This window comes from Mus pahari, chromosome 4 (assembly GCF_900095145.1).
Source record: "Mus pahari chromosome 4, PAHARI_EIJ_v1.1, whole genome shotgun sequence".
Lineage (NCBI taxonomy): Eukaryota > Metazoa > Chordata > Mammalia > Rodentia > Muridae > Mus > Mus pahari.
Window position 1 is genome coordinate 18,994,008 of NC_034593.1, and position 19,242 is coordinate 19,013,249.

At 35.6% G+C, this 19,242-nt stretch overlaps 1 protein-coding gene and 1 pseudogene across 1 annotated transcript in view; both read right to left on the bottom strand.

The window, feature by feature from the left end:
• Naaladl2 (N-acetylated alpha-linked acidic dipeptidase like 2) overlaps positions 1-19,242 on the bottom strand; it is a 686,844-nt gene that overhangs the window by 10,155 nt on the left and 657,447 nt on the right. The window lies entirely within an intron of this gene.
• Positions 16,687-17,865, bottom strand: LOC110320117 (annotated as a pseudogene).

Sequence of the window (19,242 nt, forward strand, 5' to 3'; positions counted from 1 at the left end):
AATCAATGACTTCATGAAATTTGTAGGCAAATGGATGGAACTAGAAAACATCATACTAAGTGGGGTAAACCAGACATAAAAGAACACACGTGGTATGTACTAACCAACAAGTTAATATTAGCCCAAAAGCTCAGAATTCCTATGATGCAACTCACAAATCAAATGAAGCTTACGAGGAAGGAAGACCAAAGTGTAGATGCTTCAATCCTTCTTAGAAGGGGAAAGAAAATAATCAGGAGAGATAGAGGCAGGAAGGGATGTGGGAGGGAGAGAGAAGGAGGATGAAAACTGGAGAGCAGTATCTGGTATTGGAAGAGAGAAGAGAGAGACATAAAGGGTCAGTAAACACACACACCCCTAGAGCCCTTTTTACACACACACACATATATATATATATATATATATATATATATATATATATATAGTTTTTATCTGATGGCTTTAAAGTTTTTGAAATTAAAATAAGAACATCAGAATTATTGAAGCAGCTCAAGTGAGCTTCCCTAAAGTATAATTTTGTTAAATAAAAGTGAGATCTCTGAAGGGAAAAAAAAAGGAAGCAAATTATCTATAAACAAAGATCCAGTTAGGTAATAATTAGCACAGAGATAAAGTTTCTTAGGAAAATCCCATGCATTATCTCCTTTATGATAAAACTCACACAAAAGTTGACATAATACAGGCAATGGTATTGAACTTTCAGAATGGAGTGTGACCCTATCACTAGTATAATCTGCAACCTTAGTGAAATCAGTAATCAATCAGACAAACATGCCTTTTATGCTCATATTATAAGAAAAACTGATTAATAATTAAGTCATTTTAAAGATAAAATTAATAGATTTGTTTTATTCATATGAATCTTACTCCTTTGAATGAAACTTATGTTACTTTCATAAAAACAAATTGAATAGAATGAATATTTTTTTACAATATTTATAGTTTTTAAATCTCATTTTGCTCTGTTAATTTCATGTTTAATTATAATTAACTTCATTCAAACTAATTTCCAGCATCTAAAAGTTTAGGAGAAATTTTTCAGATGCTATTATTAAATATTTCTACTCATAGAGATCACATGGTTAAATGTAAGTAAGATGTTGTAACATAACATTTTGTGGAACAATAAACATATACTCCACAAAGAACTTTCTTATCTAAAGTATCATAAATACAAGCATTTTTATTAGATTTTAACATTGGAAAACAACACATGAATGTCTCCAAGGCCATCACAATAGGATCAATGAATGGCAACAGTTGATTTTCCTAACTATTAAGAATGCACAACCTGCCTTTATAATGACTGTAAGTATTGCCATGTCAACAGAAATCTTCATTTTCGTTTATGAAATTAAAAAAGGAGCAAGACACATTTTCCATATGCTATGTAATTCAAGTAGGAAACCTGTAGCAAGATATTATGTAAGATAAATGCTCATATCCATTTCTACATAAATTGGATACAAATCAGAATAGAACTCGGGGAACTGAGATTCTAGATGAATGTAAGTGACAAGAGCTCTTTCATCTTAATTTGAAGAAAAACTTTCAACATGAGTAGGTGCTGATATAAGCTAGTGAAGTTTATCTCTACTATAATAACAGAATATATCTTCACCTTGTTTATTATATTACTTGGAAAACAAACTGAGGATAAACAAACACATTTTCATTCCAAGTATAATTTTGCTTAGTGACTTTCAGAAGTAGCTTATATTTTCCAATTTCTTTTTGTGTATAAAAGCTATTTAGCTTCCTGCTTACATTACAAATTTCTGTATTTGCTTTCTTTTCTGAAAAGCTAGCATATTATCATTTTCCTTGGAAGATTTGATTAAGGCTAAACTGAAACCCAAGCTAGCTTTAGATCCATTACTATATTTTTATGCATTTCTTAATTCTAAAAATTTTCTTACATAGTCAACCATTAACCCTATAGACCTGAGATGAGCAAACAACTATTGTACCACTTTCATATGGAAATGCTTTATACCTTTAAAATGTTTCAATTATTTCAATGGTTCTAATGGAAGCTTTTAAACAAAGAGCTACTTGTTTTAGTATGCAATCTCACAGAAATGGAAATTCAGTCAAATATAGTTTGCAAAGTCTATAGTGTATTCAAGACCTCAAAATTCTTTCCTTTCCAATTATAGATTGATACTCTTCATATTAACAAAAATCTAAAAATCAACTAATAGCTTGTCAAATGCACATGTAGAGCAGGAAAATGAGAGTAGAAAAAAAAATGGAAAACTGAAAACTGTATTGCAGAAAGTTTCCAAGAATACAGTCTGGTTACAATCACAAGGATTTATATTCTTTACTCTACACTGCCCATAGACAGGCTTGCTTCAGTTCCATACAGAAATCATTTTCTGTAGAACGAATGATGGTAAACATTGCTCTAACTCAATAAATCACTTTCATATTTGCATAAATAAAACCTGTATCACAGTATGGCATTTACAGGTGTCAGACATAATTAAAATATTATGTAACTGAAAATGTTTTAGCAGTTATTGTGTTTAACATAATATTAATTCTATCCTCATGCCTATTTTCCATCATATGTAACTATTTGGATCTGATAAAAGTGATTCATACAAAAATGCTAAAGCTCCCTTCTATACATGGAAAGAAACTTATAAAAGGAAAATGTAATGCATTATTGATGGCACTAATGAAATTATAACACACATCACTCATTTTAATGGGTCTGTTTCAATGACACATCAGAATAAGCAGGAGAGAGTTGTACCAAATCAGACAACTAATTAATAACTTCTGGCAATGTCAGTGTAAGAGATGAAGTATCCCTACTCAACTGATAAATATTTCCCACTCAACTTAGGCCAAAGAAATGAGTAGGAAAAATGAACTCTGAGACAAATGCTTTGAAAATCTTTATGAACCATGTACACTTGTGGGAATTAGGAAATTAGTAATGGAGAGATAAAAATGATGACTTCTTTTTAAATATTTCTTCTTGTATAAGTAAATGAGCATTGGATGCACCCACTATCAATGTGAATTAACATCCATTGTACTATACTCAGTATAATAGGAACTTTTAAATTAAATCATACTAAATAATGCCATGTCTTTCAGAACTTATTAAGTATGCACACTAAAGCCAGAAAGAAAGTCCAGTTCAATTGTGTACGATGGTTCCTAATTCTTTCATAGACTGCACTAACTGTTCCCCACCATGAATACCAAATTACTGTATTAATATTGACATTAGAAAAGATCATTGAACACAGATACTCTGTCTATGAGAATTCACAAAATATGTGGCCATACTACAAAAATATTATTTAAGGAAAACTAAATATGATATTCTCTAAAATTCTCAGGGTAATTAAATAAGGCAATTATTAATAATTTCAAGCCATAGTTTTCATTATATGCCCAAAAATTTGTGGGGAGAGAAAGCTAGAGTCTGGGCTGTGAATTCAGTGGTTGCTGAAGTTATCCTTGTCCATATAGTCAATTCCCAGCATCAAGAACAGAGCAAAACACACTGAAAAAAATAATTATTCCCCTTTCTGTATGTAGACAGCTTTATAAAATGTTTTCTAACTCACCAGGTAAGAGGTAATATCCACTGCACCATTTTGAACCCTGGAATACGGTTTAACCTCAATATTTGCCTTTTCTTTTATCTTTCATTTTTTATTGAATATTATATTTACACTTCAAATGTTGTCCTCCTTCCAAATTTCCCCTCCACAAACCTCCCATCACATTCCCCCTTTTCCTCTAACAGTGTGCTTCCCCAACCACCTACCCACTCCTGTCTCACCCTTCTAGTATCCCCCTATGCTGGGGCAAGAAAGATTAATGGGGCCAAGTGCTTCCCCTCCCACTGATGCCAGATAAGGCAATCCTTAGGTCCATATGTAACAGGAGCCATAGATCCACCCATGTATGCTATTTAGTTGGTAGTTTAGTCCCTGGGAGCTCAAAGGGGTTTGGATACTTGATGTTGTTCTTCCTAAGGGGTTGCAGTACCCTTCAGCTCCTTCAGACCTTGCGTAATCCTTGATTGGGGTCCCTAGGCTCAGTCAAATGGTTAGCTGTGTATATCTACATCTGTCTTAGTCAGCAGTTAACGGAGCCTTTCAGAGGAAAGTCCTACTGGGCTTCTGTCTGCAAGCAGTTCTTGACATCAGCAATAATGTTAGGGTTTGGCATCGGCTGATGGGATAGATCCCCAGGTGGAGCAGTCTCTGGATGGCTTTTCCTTCAGTCTCTGCTCCAAGTTTTATCCCTGTGTTTCCTTTAGACAGGAACAATTCTGGGTTAAAAATTTAGAGAGAGGTGAGTGGCCCCTTCCCTCAACTGGACGCCATGTATATTTACTGGGGGGTGATCTCTTCAGGCTCTATCTCACTTCTGTTGTATATTTCAGCTACTGTAATCTCCATTGGGTCCTAGGAGCCTCTTCCATTCCTGGAATCTGGGACTTTCTAGTGGTTCCCTACCTGTACCTCCCCCCCCCCCAATGCTGCATATTTCTATTCATCACTATTGCTCTGTAGTATAGTTTGAGGTCAGGGATAGTGATTCCCACAGTGTTCTTTTATAATTATAATTATTATTGTTATTATTATTATTATTTTCTTTATTTACATTTCAAATGCTATCCCGAAATTTCCCTATACCCCACCCCCACCCCTGCTCCCCTACCCACCCACTCCCACTACTTGGCCCTGGCTTTCCCCTGTGCTGGGTCATATGTTTGCAAGACCAAGGGGCCTCTCTTCCCAATGACGGCCGATTAGGCCATCTTCTGCTACATATGCAGCTAGAGACATGAGCTTAGGGGGTACTGGTTAGTTCATATTGTTGTTCCACCTACAGGGTTGCAGGCCCCTTCAGCTTCTTGGGTACTTTCTCTAGCTCCTCCATTTGGGGCCCTGCGTTCCATCCAAAAGCTGACTGTCCCATGGTGTTCTTTTACTGTTAAGAATTTCCCTAACCTGTGATTTTTTTTTTTTTTTTTTTTTTTTTTTTTTTTTTTTTTTGGTTTACCATATGAAATTGAGAATTGCTCTTTGCATGTTTCTGAAGAAATGGGTTGGAATCTTGATGGGGATTATGTTGAACCTATAAATGCTTTTGGTAGGGTGGCCAGTTTTATTATGTTAATCCTGCCCATCCATGGGCATGAGAGTTCTTTCCATTTTCTGACCTCTTTGAATTCTTTTTTCAGGGATATCAAGTTCTTATTATACAGATCTTTTACTTGCTTGGTAAGAGTTACTCCAAGTTATTTTATACTGTTTGTGGTTAGTTTTCCTAATTTTTCTTAGCCCATTTATCATTTGTATAATATATACTGATTTGTTTGAATTAATTTCATAGGTAGCCACTTTGCTGAAGTTGTTTACCAGATGTAGAAGTTCTCTGGTATATTTTGGGGGGTCTCTTATGTATATTATCATATTGTCTGCAAAAAGTGACACCATGCCTTCTTTTCCAATTTGTATCCCCCTGATCTCCTTTTGTTGTCTTATTGCTCTAGCTAGAACTTTGAGTACTGTATTTAATAGATAAGGAGAGATTTGACAGTCTGGACTTGTTCCTGATTTTAGTGGAATTTCTTCAATTACCTCTCCATTTAATTTGATATTGGCTGATGTTTTGCAGTAAAAGCCTTGGGCTCCTAGTCTTTCCAATACTTTTAACATGAAGGGGATTTGTATTTTGTCAAATGCTTTTTCAGCATCTAATGAGATGACCATGTGACTTTATCTTCTGAATTAGTTTACATAGTAGATTACATTAATGGATTTTCATATATTGAACCACTCCTGCATCTCTTGGATGAAGCCTACTTGATCATGGTGATTGATGGTTTTGATGTGTTCTTGCATTCTGTTTGCCAAAATATTATTGAGTATATTTGGATTGATATTCATTAGCAGGATAGGTCTGAATTTCTCTTTCTTTCTTGTGTCTTTGAATGGTTTAGGCATCAAAGTATCTGTGGCTTCATAGACTGAATTAGGTAGTGTTCCTTCTATTTCTATTGTATGGAATCCTTTGAAGAGTGTTGGTATTAGCTCTACTTTCTAAGTCTTGCAGAATTCTACATTAAAGCCACTCTACATTACTTTTATTGGTTGGGAGGTTTTGAATGACTTTTTCTATTTCCTTAGGGGATACTTAACTCTTTAGATAGTTTACCTGCTCTTGATTTAACTTTTGTCCATGGTGTCTGTCCAAAATGTCATCCATTTCATCTCGATTTTCCAGTTTTTCTGAGTAAAGGCATTTATAGAAAGATCTGATGCATTTTTAAAAATTTATTCAGTTTCTGTTGTCATGTCTCCATTTTCATTTTTGATTTTGTTAATTGGACACTGTGTCTGTGCTCTTTAAGAAGTTCAGCTAAGTGTTTATCTATTTTGTTGGGTTTTCTCAAAGTACTAGCTCTTTGTTTTATTGATTCGTTGTATGATTCTCTTTGTTTCTAATGGTTGATTTCAGTCCAGATTTTGATTATTTCCTACCATCTGGTCCTCTTGGGTTTGTCTGCTTCTTTTTGTTCTATGGCTTTCAGGTGGACTATAAATTTGCTAGTGTAGGATCTCTGCAGTTTTTGTTTTGTTTTGTTTTGTTTTGTTTTTGTTTGTTTTTTTAATGAGGGCACTTAGTGTTATGAACTTTCCCCTTAGCACTGTTTTCATTGTGTCTCATAAGTTTGGGTATGCTGTGTTTTAATTTTCACTGAATTCTAGAAAGTCTTTTATTTATTTCTTAATTTCTTCCCTGACCAAGTTATCACTGAGGAGAGAATTATTCAGTTTCAATGGGTATGTGGACTTTCTGTTGTTTTTGTTGTTATTGACGCTTAGCCTTAGTCCATGGTGATCTCATAGGATGCATGGGGTTATTTTTGTTTCTTGTATCTGTTGAGGATTGTTTTGTAATGAATTATATGAATAACTTTGGAGAAGGTACCATGAGGTGATGAGAAGGTATATTCTTTTGTTTTAGGGTGAAATGTTCTGTATATATCTGTTAAATCCATTTGGTTCATAACTTCTATTAGCTTAAATGTGTCTCTGTTTAGTGTCTGTTTCAGTGGGCAGTGCATTGTTGAGAGTTGAATGTTGAAGTCTCCCAGTATTATTGTGTGAGGTTCAATATGTGTTTTGCACTTTAGTAGGGTATCTTTTATGAATGTGTGTGCCCTTACATTTGGGGCACAGATTTCAGAATTGAGATTTCATCTTGTTGGATTTTTTGTTTGATGAATATGAAGTGTTCTTCCCTGTCTCCTTTGATAACTTTTGGTTGAAAGTCTATTTTATTGGATATTAGAATGGCAACTCCCACTTGTTTCTTGGAACCATTAACTTGAAAGACTTTCTTCCAGCCTTTTACTGTGAAGTAGTGTCTGTATATGTGTGTTTCTTGAATGCAGCAAAATGCTGAATCCTGCAAGTATACCAAATCTGTTAGTGTCTGCTTTTTTTTTTTTTTTTTAAACAGGGGAATAGAGTCTGTTGATGCAAAAAGATATTAGTGATTTATAATTCTTAGTTCATGTAATGTTTCTTCTTGGATGTGGAATTATGTGTGTGTGTGATGCTCTCCTTTTGAGCTTGTTGTAAGATGATTAATTTCTTGTTTTGTTTTTGGTGTAGATACACTTCTCATATTGGAGTATTGCTTCTAGAATCATCTTTAGGGGTGGATTAGTACATCTATATATTATGTCAATTTGGTTTCGTCTTGGAATGTTTTGGTTTTTTTTTTCCAGGTATGATGATTTAGAGTTTTGCTGGGTAAAGTAGCTGGGCTGGCATTTGTGTTTTCTTAGGGTCTGCATGATATATGTACAGGATCTTCTGACTTGCTGACTGTTGCTCTGGCTGCAGCAGATCTCCTGGGTGCTCTATAGAATGCTGGCCTGGCTGCAGCAGATCTCTTGAGAGGTCTGAAGACCATTCAGTAATGAGAGAGAGGGGAAGACATCCTGATCTGTCTTCAAGGAGGTGCTGACTGGAGGAAAAATGGCATTTGTACATGGAGGGAGGAGTTCTACATCTGGGTCACCTTGGGGGAAGGGGAATTCTTTGGGCAGCCATCTTACCTGTTGCCATGGCTACACAGATCTCCTGGGAGCCCTACATACCTTTAGATGTTGAGGAGAGAGAGAGAGAGAGAGAGAGAGAGAGAGAGAGAGAGAGAGAGAGAGAGAGAGAGAGAGAGAGAGAGAGAGAGAGAGAGAGAGAGAGGCTGATCTGCTCTCAATATTTGTTTTGACAAATGCAATGTGTCATATACAGCAAGCCCAGGTCTTACCATTCCTGTAGGCTGTTTTTCTCACTTCCAAGCTGACATGCAATCAGTATTGTTTAGTCTGCTTAAGATGAGAATAGTTGATCACAAAAGAAATGGGCATCTGAGGCCTGTGAGGAGTTAGCTTTAGACAACTGGACAGGAAGAATATTGGATGCATATATACAATGAGCTATGCGCAGCCCAGCCTGGCTTGTAAGCATCACACAGCTGGGTCCACCCTACATATTTGTACCAAAAAATTATAAATAAAGTAAATATCTCTTATTTTAACATAATAAATCTTAGGGTGATTTTTGATAGGTTATTGATATATTTTATAGTGGTTATCTTCCGTGTGAAGAATAAGATGGTATAGTTGATACAGAAATTCATTTCCTATTCTATCATAATAATATAACAGAGCACAATGACACCTATAGTTTAGTAATACTAAATTTAGAGGATTGTCTAAAAAAATCAAGAACCTTACCTAGAAGTGTGCACGAAAATCTTTGTTATCTCTGTTGATTCTTAAAGTCTGTTTATAGAGTAGGGATTTGCTTCAAACAAGAAACTTACTATAACATCATAATGGAATGAATGTCCTAACTTCTGTGATGTGATGATATGAGGAAGTAATGGCTTGCAGATGAATATGCAGGAGTGGAGCTCCCGTGGAGAGATGAATACCCATACACTAGGAAAAACAACCGTTCCATCGTCTTTGCACAATGCCAAGGTCCCAGGAAGAAGGTAGCCATTGGTACAATATAAATGGATCACAACTGGAAACCTTCTGTGATGAGACAGAAGTGTTCTGTCATCTAAGCTTTAAAATTCAGAGAAATTATTATTTTTAAGTTCTTCCATTACATAGTATTTTGTCATACATAGTCTCACCTAAGAAAATTATCAAAGTCTATAAGAATGGATAATCTTGCTAAGGTAGACCAGGAAATATATTAAAATTTTCCTGTGTATATTATGCTAGGAAAACAATTGTGGTATGGGCAGTAATAACCAAGGTTTTTTTCAATAAAACAGACTAAGTCCTGTTTCAAGTGGCTTTCTGGCTCAAAGTATGTCTTTAAATGTGCTTTGAAATCTTTTAAAGAAGATTCCCTTCGATCACAGAGTTGCTGGTTGTCAACAAAGAGATAAAAATGTGTCTATGCACAAAAATAAATCTTCTATGAATCCAAGTGAGGATATAGAAGTTAGACAAAGGTTTTCATAATTCTTAGAACTCCATAGTTGGATGGGAAACTTGTGCTGTTGAGCACTCTCCTCTGTCAAGTGTTTTTACTCTCATTTTTACAGCAGCAGTTTTTTCCATCTTACTTTCCACTGGGTAGACAACCTGAAAGTTAATATTTAAACCACTGTGTTTCTTTCTTATTTACTTCCATTTCCATCCCATATATAAGATCTGTCACCCACTGTAATGGGTTATATTGATTGCAAACTTAACAGGATCTAGAACCCTCTAGGTAAGAAGCCTCTGCAAATTCTATGAAGTAGTTTCTAGACTAGATTGCATAGTGATGATGCACATGAAGAATTGCCTGGACTCAATAAATTGAGGGATGAAAAAGGATCTTATCTGTGGCCAAGAGCATTTCATCCACTGGAGCCGAGACAACTGACTAAGGGCAGCCAAGATGGAACACAGAAATTAGTAAAGTACAATTGAAAGTTATCAGTGGGAGGAGATTCTAGCTGCATAGAGGCTAACCAGCTGCCCAGCTGTTGTGCTGCTTAAGTAATATTAGCTATAAAAACTCTGTGTATATGTGTGTATGTGTGTGTGTGTGTGTGTGTGTGTGTGTCTTTCATTCAGGATAATAACTAATACAACACCAACCCATGAAATTGAGGACACATTTAGGATTTATCTTCTCAACTCATTTGGATTTCCTAGAAATTCCCTCATATACATAAGCAAAAATTTGGCTCCAGAAGAATTCTAGAGTCTGGCAAACTGATGATTAATGATACTATCACACACACATAGATATTTGCTTTTTACTTTTTAGATTTTAAGTCCTGAGAGTATTTGAGCCTAAGTCATATAACTGCTTTCTTAGACATGTATGGATGTGGTAAAACAGTATTGCCAGGAGCAATTTTGGGAAGAGGTTTATATATTTTTATAGTTTATAGTAGTACATCATCCAAAGAAGACAGGACAGAAACTTTGTGATAGATTGAATGAGAATGGCTGTAACTGCTATAGGCTCACATGCTTAAATACTTTTCCCCCAATTGGTGGAGTTGTTTCAGTAGTATTATTAGGTACAGTCTTTTGAATGAGGTGTGCCACTGTTGGCCATTTTACAGTTTTAAAAGACTCATGCTATTTCCAATGTTTTCTCTCTCTCTCTCTCTCTCTCTCTCTCTCTCTCTCTCTCTCACACACACACACACACACACACACACACACACACACACACACACTTTCCCTGCAGACATGCCTTTTTCTTCCAGCATGGACTCTAACACTTTGAAACCATTAGCCCAATGAAATGCTTTTTAATGTAAGTTTATTTTGACATGGTGTTTTGCCAAAAATAATAGAAAAATAACCAAAACAATCTGGAAAAAGAAACTGAATCAGAGGCTATGGAAGAATATTGCTTACTTCATTGTTCCTCATAGCTTGCTCAGCCTGCTTTCATATTGCACATATGACCACAAGCCCAGGAGTAAAACTCCCCACAGTGAGCTGGAACCTCCCACATCCATCATCAATCAAGACAATACACCAAAGATTGCCTATGTGTCAGTCTGGTTAGTACATTTTTTTTCAATTATTGTTCATTCTAAAATGGTTCTAACTTATGTCAAGTTGATAAAAATTAAGCAGCACACCTCTCTTCTAATGTAGGGACAATGTATCTGAACAAATTATCTCACTGTGGGACAAGATTCTATACCTAAAAAAGAGTATCTTTATACTAGAAGGAAGTTCTGCATCAAAACTATGAAAAGCCTCTTAAAAGAGCAGCTCATAGTACTCTGCATTGATGGAAAGTAAGGAAAGTATATTTCAACAGTGTTCTTTATGGCATCTGGCATCACCCTTTATATTGCTCTTCTAATGCATAGTACTTTTCTGCCATATGCTCAATGTAAGTACTGTATGATATTCTAGCAGAGATGATTAAATTTAATGTATATTGAAACACTTTTCAAACTGAATAGTGGGCGGGGGAGATGCCTCAGTATTAAACTCTTCCTATGAAAGCTTGAGCATCTGTGTGCAGATCTCCAAGTGTAATGTAAATCCAGGCTGGTCAAGGTAGCCTGACTGTGATTCCACCCTAAAGTGACAGGACAGGGGATCTCTAGAGCAAGCTGACTTGCTAGACAAACAATATCTGCAAGTTCTGTGTTTTACTGAGTCTATACTTGATCAAATAATATGGAATAGAGATGAAGGAAGGATGATTGTAGACATGAACTTTGAGCCTCCATATGCATATATACTCACACACATGAATACACATGTACAACACATACAGACACACAAAGCATCAAAAACCTTGCTTAAATGATCTAGACACTGAATTCTAGGTGCTTTATATATCTCTATAGTTTTTTCTACTCTGAACCTTAACTATATCATGACATCTACATATTCCCCAATTCCTACAGTTGCCTGCTACATTTACACTGTTAAAATGGTAACATTAAATATGCAGAAAATAATGATTCACATAAAAATGACCCTGAATGGTTTTTAAAGACTCAAAAGGAGTAAGAATACATGAAGTATCACTGGATTATGTTTATAGAGACAAATGGAAAGAGAGCTGGAGAAGAGAAGACGCTAATGAAAGATTCTTTTAGATTGCTTTGCAAGTGCCCATTTCTTATGCCTCTGTGAGGAAATGGAAACCAGAAAGTCTCAAGAAAGAGTATAATCCATGTGATTTATACAACTATAAGTCTAGAGTTCTAATTCTCTGGATGATATGCAGAGTAAGGTCCAACATCTGAAAGGAAAGGATTGTTGGCAAAGGTTTAGGTTAAACTGCACTTTCAAATATCTGAACATTAAGCCTGTGTCAAATTTACAAAGGATGGCTGTTTACCCTGCTCAATAGGATGTGACTTCACCTTGATTTCCAATGGATAAGGCCATGAACTAAGGTTACATATATTAGGTGAACTGGGTAGTGTTTGATTACCCAAAGGAAAAGTGATCAGTATTTAATAGACTTTTCCATACAAACCCTGCTTCTCTGTCAGCTCATCTTCTTAAACATGCATGAAGGTTTATCAGTAATTGATTATGTTACCCAAATCAACAAAATTAAGATAAAAGTTAGCATTTGTTTGTTTTTCTGTTTCAGGTGGAATCTTCACAGTAACTCATAAATTTTATATAATAAAACCTTTGGATACTCTGGTTCTGATATCTGAATTAATTGAATAACTACTACATTTTTCATTTACTAATCATACTAGACTGTGTTTTGTACAAAATGAGCATATCTATTCTTAAATAACTTAAACTACAAAATAACTAAATACATGCCTATTTTGGTTAATAACCATATTTTAGAGATACCTGGGAATCGGTTTCACAAGATCTAAGTGTTCGAATTGAAAATCAAATCCCTGTATTGTCAGTGACTTCTTCAATTAATGGAATTTTTCTTATCTGAAACCTTATTTCTTAAATCCTAATACTTAATTCATGAAAAATTAAAGGGCATGTGCCTCTGGGTTGGACACTTTGGAATTGTAGATGAAAGCTGAGAGGAAAGATGTTAATGGATTCTTGAAATAGGCATGTTGGTACATGTCACTTGACATTTATTCCTCACTCAGTGAATATTCTGGCAGACACATTAGTCCAGTATCTGCAAAGGAATGCCATTCAGTGAACTGACTGTTATGCAAAGATCAAGACCTCCTGGAGCAGAATCTGTCCTCAGCCTAAATTATACAAGTGTCAGGGAGTCTGTGAGATAATCTTACAATATCATTAAATATTTCATAATTGTAAAGTTATAAATGCAATATTTAAGATAAAGAACTTTGTGATTTTTAGCACAGAATATGCAAGAACATTTACATTTTGATAGCAACAAAAGAAATAACATAGTTGCATCCTTCTCTCAATCAGAAAGAAAATTGGGGAGGGTGTGGGATTTAAAATGTGGTTTTTGGTGAATCTCTTTACTAACTCAAAAGACAGGAAATTTTGGGTAATTTTTATCATAGAATTTGAAAATTGTTTTTCAATTCCCAAATGCAGATGAGGTACATTTAAAACAAAAGCTATTGCTACTGTTCAACAGCTGTGAATAAATAGTCTTTGAAGCTAAGCTACACATTCTTTGCCCTCCTGTGGCTTTATGAGCACATAAAGCATCAGGTTCAGAGAAGCCTTATGCCTGTCAGCATGTGGGAGCTTGTTCTTGTTCATTCTTGCTATTTTTATTTTTATTACTTGTATATACATTTTAAGATATATACAAGTATGTACATATTTATGCATGATTACCTGTTCAAATTTATATATACAGATTTGTATATGTCATATAGGTATATGTATACAAGAACATATACAGTCACTTAATACATACACACATATATGCATAGTGTTTATATTGAACTATAATAAACTATGAGGGAAATTTTTAAATCTATTTTCTCCTCCAAATCCAATAGCAAACTAAAAGTTGATTATTCTGCTGCAAAGTACAGAGTTCAATGGTGATGAAAAAAATCAATAAAAATAAATCCATTCCAAACTAAGCAAATGTATTTTATTCTGAGAGACAAAGTACTGATTATGTTGATGCTTTAAAGTCATGAGAATAATAAGTGATCAGCAAAGTTCTTTGCAATTCAGAAGCTGTAGACATTTCTCTCTGATATCTGTCTTGGTCTTGGTGCTTCTCTTCAAGTTCTCATATTCTCTTTTCTATTCTAAGAGTAATCTTCAAATCTTTTTTTATTATTATTAGATACTCTTTTTAAGGAAGTGTTACATTTATTATTTTTATTAGATATTTACTTTATTTAAATTTTAAATGGTGTCACCTTCCCTCGTTTCCCCTCCAAAAAGCCCCATCCCCTACTCCTTCCCCCTGCTCACCAATCCATCCACACCTGCTTCCTGGCCTTGGCATTCCCCTACACTTGGGCCCAGAGCCTTCATAGGACTTGCTAGATACTCTTTATAATGAAGGAAAGCCATTCTATGTGCAAGAAATTCTGAGCCATAAAAAAAATGACAGCATAGTGCTCACAGCATCAGAACAAACAGAAGCATACAGAGCCAATGAAGGCTAACACTCCATAGTTCTTCATCTATGGAAGGCAGAACAGAACACATCTTGTAATTTTTTTTTAGCATAAACTTTTTTTCAGTTTTAAAAACCTATTAGCAACATTAAACATGATAGAAGTCGAAAAAAGTCTCTTATGAAGTCCTCTATGAAAGGAAATTGTGACAAGTTCCTGATTAGACAGAAACCCTTCCATCTCCAAGGGAGACTATGTAGCATAACTGTGGAATCCTGGAATGAATTGGGAAGTGTTTCTTCTGTTTCTATTTTGTGGAATAGTTTGAATACTATTGGTATTAGGTCTTCTTTGAAGTTCTGATAGAATTCTGCACTAAATCTATCTGGTCCTGGGCTTTTTTTGGTTGGGAGATTTTAATGACTGCTGTTGGGAGCCATAGCATTTGCCATTATAGGATGGCGCTGGCTTCCACTGCCCATCTGATAATAATAATGACTCAGCACAAGTCCTCTTTGCCCAGCCTTATGTTATTGAAGTGATTCTTGTTTTAGCCTATCTTGTGGCAACAGTAACACACAGAGCACCTGGGCAGTAAACGCTCCAGTATGCAGGGTGGCCTTGCTAGTCCATTAGTGTTCCCCGTAGCATCATGAAAGGCGTTCCTGAATAAAGTGCTGTTGAGAAGGATCTCGGGTGTCGCGTCCTTCTTGCTGGTCAAGGCCGGTCGCGACAGACTGCTTCTATGGAATATTATGGGACTGTTTTAGGTTATTTATCTCATCTTGATTTAACTTTGTTATTTGGTATTTGTCTAGAAAATTGTCCATTTCATCCAGGTTTTCCAGTTTTGTTGAGTATAGGCTTTTGTAGTAGGATCAGATGAATTTTTTGAATTTCCCCAGTTTCTGTTGTTGTAACTCCCTTTTCATTTCTGATTTTTTTTCTTTTTTAGTTTGGATACTGACTAGCCATCTGGTTAGTCTGGCTAATGGTTTATCTATCTTGTTGATTTTCTCAAAGAGTCTGATTCTGTTGATTCTTTGTATAGTTCTTTTTGTTTCTACTTGGTTGATTTCAGCCCTGAGTTTGATTACTTCCTCTCAGGTATATTTGCTTCTTTTTGTTCTAGATTTTCCCGATGTTCTGTTAAGCTGTTCTCTCCAGTTCTTTCTTTCTTTTTTAATAGTTGTCTAAACGTTTTATTCACTTCACACATTTTACTTATATTTATCTTTAATATAAATATTTTATTACAATGTACCATGTAATTGTCTCAATCTAAAATTATTTAAATAACTAATGCATTTTTTAGTAAATAATTTGTTATCTAAAATGACAAAGCCATAACTTAACTAAATAATTGAATGGTGATTAGGAAAAAAGTCCAATTTTATTATAAAATATATAATCTTGGTTTCTATCAGATGCCAATAAAGGGGTGTGGAGATGGCTCAGTAGAGAACTTGTAAAGTACACACAAAGCCCTGGGCTCCTTCCCCTTGTGCTGTATAAGCTAGGTATAATGGTGCAAGCCTATAATCCGAGCCCTCAGAAGGTATAGGCAGAAGGAAATTGTCATTTAACAACTTTCCAACCATATGAAATCCTCTTCAAAAACTGAAAAATAAATTCAAAGAAACTTGTTATTTCACCTTTTTCAAAAGGAATTTGCCATATAGGACAAAGTAGCCTCAGACTCTCAGAAACCTCAGCCTCCCATGTCTGGGATTGCAGGAATGAGTCTGATCTGAAGGTGACATGTTTACCAAGAGTTCTGTTGATTCTGTTAATAGCCAAGTCTCTGGAAGAACTGATTGTATTAATATCATTATTACTAACTTAAAAATGATATCCAGTAGCCTAGGTAAAGTGGATTAATTATAAAGTATCTGAATGTTTTAGAAAGACAGATGTTAAGCTTCAGCTTTAGTAAAACTAATTCTATCAGATTCAAAGGTGACAATAATGAATTTTTTAGATAACACAGTGACTAGAATACTCTGTATTTGCACAATGGAAGATGCCATGGGTGAGTTTTATAACCCTGTTCAGATGGTGACAGTCCTGGGAAGCCTGACAGGTCATCTTGTAGCAGAAGCTAGATCCAAACCCTTACGAGGACACCTGCTGGACCACATACAGCAGCTCTGACTTCAGGACTAGATACCCACAGTATAGAAGCAACAACACATGAAACAGTGTGAGTGAAAAGCATCTGTTTCTCACTGGTTTATGAAGCCACAGGTAAAGTCTGGGCAAAATTTCATCTTCAGCTTAGGAACTATTAAATTCAGAATCCTGAAAATGCTTTCTAATCTTTGGTCACTTTAGATGGCTGCTCTGAGTATGAGTGGAAACAGGAGTCTTTTCTGGACCTTCAGAAGTGCTAACAAAGACATGTTTTAGGGAATGGATCTGCAGTTCACTAGACTGAGTGTCTTTTATTCCAGGTTCATATTCTTATACAGAGACAAGACTATGTCTATCCATACACAGGTCTTCTGACTTCATGTTGATTAATGTATGTAACTTTAATAGGCTCTCTCTTTAATTCTGGGGTGACTGGTATTCGTTGATGCCAGTGACCCACACCTTCAACTTCCCAAAGAAGTTTATGATCTCCTGGATACTTTTCAAAGTATTGTTTAGAAGGTGTGTACATGAGAGAAGACAGCAGATACCATAAGGCAAGTGCATCTTCTTTAAAGGCATCAATAAAACATTCCAGCATTTGAAGCCCCATATCCTTTCCTCTATATTTCTTCCTTATAAGCATTGTATCAAGAACTGGCAGTTGGTAATTCTGAGTAAGAAATGAGGCACATAAGCTTCCTGTAGGCTTAACTGAATAAAACCCAATGGCCTCTCCTTTCTTCCACAGAATCTTAGCATAGTCAACACTGCTATGACACAGGAGTGGGATCTCATTTCTCTCCATTTCCTGCTTTCTAGATTGAGAATATACAGAACCACTTTCTCCGAGATTGATCACCTGCTTCACTCCCTTATAATATCATCAGTGCCCTACCATTGACCAACAACATAAAGTGCCACAGCTTTAAGGGGATCCTCAGGTGCAAAGAGATCAAGAAATTTCTGGCTCTGATTGCTGCCACAGAGAGGTACAAAGCTCACATTTGACATGCTCACTGGAATTGTAATATCGAGACTAGAAAAGCACTCTGGATTTTCAAGGTCCCCAGACCTTAAGTTGGAGAGGTAATTCTCAGCAGAATTTCCCAATTCCTCATGTGTGCATTTATCCAGCAACTCCACAGGGGATGCCATTCTCTCAGCCACACCACAGGAGCCCAAAGGCTGAGCAAGAATGACTTACTAACATGAGCAGCTCATCCACATCATGCAGCTACCATCTCTCATCTGGCTTGATGACAGCTGGAGCCCAGTTTCTTTTGGGGGAGGAGTTTTCCTCTTAGCACTGCTTTCATTGTGTCCCATGAGTTTGAGTATGTTGTGCTTTCAAATCTTAACTTAGCAAAAATCTGATAAACAACTTCAGCAAAGTGTCTGGGTATAAAATTAAACAAATCAGTAGCCTTTCTTTACAAAAATAATAAACAGTCTAAGAAAGAAATTAGGGAAACAACACCACAAAGAGCCACAAATAGTATAAAATGTATTGGAGTAACTCTTACTTAGCAAGTAAAAGATCTGTATGACAAGAGCTTGAAATCCCTAAAAAACCAATTCAAAGAAGACCTCAGAAGATAGAAAACTCTCCCACGCTCATGGATTGGTAGTATTAACATAGTAAAAATGGCCATCCTTCCAAAAGTAATCTACACGTTCAACACAATCCCCTTCAAGACTCCAAAATATTTTTTCACTGGCATAGAAAGAGCAATTCTCAATTTCATATGGAAAAAAAAAAACAAAACAAAACAAAACCTAGGACAGTGAAAAAAATTCTTAACAACAAAAGAACTTCTGAGGGAATGATTATCCCTGGCCTAAAACTGTACTACAGAGCTATAGTGACAAAAACTGCATGTTATTGGTACAGATACAGACAGGTCAATCAATGGAATATAACTGAAGATTCAGAAATAAACCCACACATCTATGGACACTTGATCTTCGACAAAGAAGACAAAAATGTATACTGGAAAAAAAAAAAGAAAGCATCTTCAATAAGTGGTATAACTCATATAACTGGTGGTCTCTATGTAGAAAATTGAAAATAGACCCATGTTTATCACATTGTATGAAGACCAATCTTAAGTGGATGAAGGACCTCAACATAAAAGCAGATAATCCTGAATTTAATTGAAGAGGAAGTAGGAAAGAGGTGCAGTAGTGATGGTGGTGGTGTCCTAAACAGAAATCTATTGACTCAGGCTCTAAGATCAACAATTAATAAATAGAAATTCATGAAACTGGAAAGCTTATATAAGACTAATGACATAGTCAATAGGACAAATCGGCAATCCACAGATTGGGAAAAAATTGTTCAATAACCCCACATCTCTAATATACAAATTATATAAAGAACTGGAGAAGCTAACTTCTAAAAACCCAAACAACATGGTACTGGTACAGCGACAGACAGGTAGATAAATGAAATAGAATTGAAGACCCAGAAATGAACCCACACACCTATGGTCACTTGATCTTTGACAAGGGAGCTAAAACCATCCAGTGGAAAAA